The sequence below is a fragment of the Podarcis pityusensis genome (assembly GCF_964106645.2).
Source record: "Podarcis pityusensis genome assembly, chromosome: 13".
Taxonomy (NCBI): Eukaryota; Metazoa; Chordata; class Lepidosauria; order Squamata; family Lacertidae; genus Podarcis; species Podarcis pityusensis.
In genome coordinates, this window is record NC_138038.1 from 17,817,504 (window position 1) to 17,821,499 (window position 3,996).

General features: G+C 47.6%; 1 long non-coding RNA gene across 1 annotated transcript in view; it reads right to left on the minus strand.

Annotated features, from left to right (window-relative positions):
- Positions 1–3,996, minus strand: part of LOC308460675 — a 9,685-nt gene that overhangs the window by 2,609 nt on the left and 3,080 nt on the right. The gene's annotated exons all lie outside the window — the stretch shown is intronic.

The window sequence follows — 3,996 nt, forward strand, 5'->3', positions numbered from 1 at the left end:
ACGAATTAAGTTCTTAACCCGAGGTACCACTGTACTCCTAAAACTTAGTCCTGCTTAGAGATGTGGGACACCTTTAACAATATAAAGGGGTGGGGGTGGGGACAGGGGCAGAATGGTGTTGATGAAAGAAAGAAGAGTGGCAGAAACAAAGTTACCCTTAGTCTAATTTATGCCTCTGTGCTGAGCTTCCATTGTGCAGCTAAACAGAGAGGTGTGTGCATGCATGGTTTTGTTGTGTGTTTTTAAATCGATTTTGCTTCACTTTAAACATGAATTAGGCATGCCTGTGAGTGTGAAGGGGTGGAACTGTGGAAGAAAAGCATGAAAAGAACTTGGAATTTGTACGGGGGGGCAGGGAGGGGCAGATACTGCTCCCTGCGCCCCCTTAAATCAATAAAAATCAATAAAAATACATAGCTAAGGTTCTTCCCCCCCCCCCAACAAAAGGCCCCGCCGCAACAAAAATCCTGGCTTCGCCCATGACCCAGAGTATCAAATATCATTCTTTATATGTGTGAATGAGCCATTACAGAACTGTCATATCATTATATGTTGCCTTAAAACACAATTCAGTGGAATCAGCTGACACATTCTGCTGCAAGTCCTCATCAGGTGGTAGTTAGTAGTCAGAGATAACCGAGGTCGAGTGATGCACACAATTGTCTGAAACAGCCCTAAGTGTTATCTAATTTCAAAAATCAAACCTTGGCCGGTAGGTGCTATTCAAAAACACAGACAAAATACATTCCACTTATGTCTCAGCTCATGTTCCTGGCACTGCAGACCTCAAGAGATTCTTGAACACTGAAAGCCTATAAGGAAGGACAATCCATTCCTATGGCTCACTGTTCTCCCCCCCCCCCCAGGCTAAAAAACCCCGGCTGATTGATTGAGCAATCAAAACTGGAAAGTGCTGGCGTTTCTAGACAAACAACTGTCACAGAAACACTATACACATCAGTAATACAAAAAAGCCACAAGCTGGATCCCTGCCAAAAAATAAGATTTCTCTCCACAGTGAAATATGCAGAATTAAGATCAGTGTATAGGTGTAATCAACACCAGCTTGCTGACAGAATACAGCTATTGTGAGTGATCTCTCCACCCAGACAATTAGAACAGCTGACAGTGTAGATTGTTTTGATCGTTTGATCTGTGCCTCCCCATAACTGGCTGACACGAAAGTTTGGCGGGAGCATGGAGATTCACAGCACGATGAGATCTGATTTGCTTAGTCAGCAATCTGAGATGCTTTGGTTAAGGATGAGTAAATCTGTCCATTTCGGTACTTCACTTTCCCCATCTTAAATTCAGTTCTTCACATTTCCACATTAGTTTGTGATTTATTGATGTTTGTTTAAAGTTCTCGTGAAAATTCATCAGGATTTTAATGCTGATCCTAAAATACACATTTTTGTATGCAGTTTTCCCTAAGAAGCACATTTTTGCAAAGTCATTTCCCCTACTGTAATGTATTTGTGTCTGTAATTTTCACTAATATATGCATTTTTATGCACAGTAGGTGCATTTTTATGCCCTAGTAGGTGCATGAATGAGGGACGCGGGTGGCACTGTGGGTTAAACCACAGAGTCTAGGGCTTGCCAATCAGCAGGTCGGCGGTTCGAATCCCCGCCACGGGGTGAGCTCCCATTGCTCGGTCCCTGCTCCTGCCAACCTAGCAGTTCGAAAGCGCATAAAAGTGCAAGTAGATAAATAGGTACTGCTGCAGCGGGAAGGTAAACGGCGTGCGCTGCTCTGGTTCGCTAGCAGCGGCTTAGTCATGCTGGCCACATGACCCGGAAGCTGTATGCCGGCTCCCTCAGCCAATAAAGCCAGATGAGCACCGCAACCCCAGAGTCATCCGCGACTGGACCTAATGGTCAGAGGCCCCTTTACCGTTTACCTACGTGCAAGAATAGTGCAAAGTGGTGGATTTATACTGGACCATCCACATATCATTCTGTTTTTGGAGTCATTCTGTTATGCTTCTCCATTGCTACTGCACCAAACATTTAAAGTATGATCTTACCACTTGAAACAATCACGGCTACCCCCCAAAAACACTGGGAAATATAGCTTGCTTAGGGTTCTTCAGGGTCTTAGCACACCAAAGGAAGATGAGCAAAGCGAACCCAGAAGAGGTTCAGATATGCTTATTGGGGGCTGAAAGGTAAAATGGAAAGTGGGAGAGCTAAGTCTGGGTTCTTTTCCCTGCGTCATGGTACCTGCCTCTATGACACCAAAGTCAGATGTGGGGCAGGGTGGGGGGAATAAACCACAGCAAACATAAAGCTCAGCGATGTGAAAACCCTTGGTACCAAGCCTTGCTTGGTAAATAGACCGTACAGGAAACTGAAGAGCAATATTTGGTTTCAGCGACACGAACATGAGGAAGTGGAACTCATAATATGTATTATAGGTCAGGTTATGACCGTAACAGCTGTCTTGCTGAAAAGGAGTGAAACCGTGAGCAAAAGGGTAAGAAAAAAAGCATGTCATCACAATAGGGAAGGGGCCTTTTCAAGTGTTTTGACCACATCCTTCTCCTACTCATAATGCAGTACTTTTAGCTTCCGTATCCAACTCAGCATCACCATAATTATAATAATAATAATAATAATAATAATAATAAATTTTATTTATATCCCGCCCTCCCCAGCCGAAGCCGGGCTCAGGGCGGCTAACAACACTAAAATAGTGCAACATTATAAAAACATCAAAGAATTAATTAAAATCAAAATTGATGGCAACCATAAACTAAAGTATTGTAAAGATTGCCAAAGGAGGGAGTCAGGCTGCGCCCTGACCAAAGGCCTGGTGGAACAGCTCTGTCTTGCAGGCCCTGCGGAAAGATGTCAAGTCCTGGAGGGCCCTTGTCTCTTGTGACAGAGCGTTCCACCAGGATGGAGCCGCAGCCGAAAAAGCCCTGGCTCTAGTTGAGGCCAGCCTAACCTCTCTGAGGCCTGGGACCTTCAAGATGTTTTTATTTGAAGACCGTAAGTTCCTCTGTGGGGCATACCAGGAGAGGCGGTCCCGTAGATACGAGGGTCCTAGGCCGTATAGGGCTTTGAAGGTTAAAACCAGCACCTTAAACCTGATCCTGTACTCCACCGGGAGCCAGTGCAGCTGGTATAGCACCGGATGAATGTGATCCCGCAGCGAAGACCCCATAAGGAGTCTCGCTGCGGCATTCTGCACCCGCTGGAGTTTCTGGGTCAGTCTCAGGGGCAGCCCCACGTAGAGCGAGTTACAATAATCCAGTCTGGAGGTGACCGTCGCGTGGATCACAGTGGCTAGGTCAGGGCGAGAGAGGTAAGGAGCCAACTGCTTAGCTTGGCGGAGATGAAAAAATGCCGCCTTTGTTATAGCTGCAATCTGCGCCTCCATGGAGAGGGAGGTATCGAAGATTACACCCAAACTCTTAACGGACGGTGCTGGCACTAATTGCACCCCCGCAAGAGATGGGAGTTGCCCCCTCAATCCCATATCGTCCCGTCCCAGCCAGAGGACCTCTGTCTTCGAAGGATTTAACTTCAACCGGCTCCCACGTAACCATCCAGCCACAGCTTCCAAGCATCTGATCAGTGTGTCTGGGGCCGAGTCAGGATGGCCATCCATCAACAGATAGAGTTGGGTGTCATCAGCATACTGATGGCAGCCCAGCCCAAAACTCCGGACAAGCTGGGCGAGGGGGCGCATAAAGATGTTAAAAAGCATCGGGGAGAGTATCGCACCCTGGGGCACTCCACACACCAAGGCGTGGCGGGATGACAGTTCCCCCCCAAGCGCCACCCTCTGTCCCCGACCAGAGAGAAACGAGCGCAGCCATTGAAGGACTGTGCCCTGGATCCCCACGTCGGCAAGGCGGTGGTCCAGGAGTTCGTGATCGACCATGTCGAAGGCTGCTGACAGGTCTAGAAGAATCAGCAGCCCCGACCCGCCTCGATCCAGCTGCCTGCGGAGATCATCTGTTAGGGCGACCAGAGCCGTCTCGG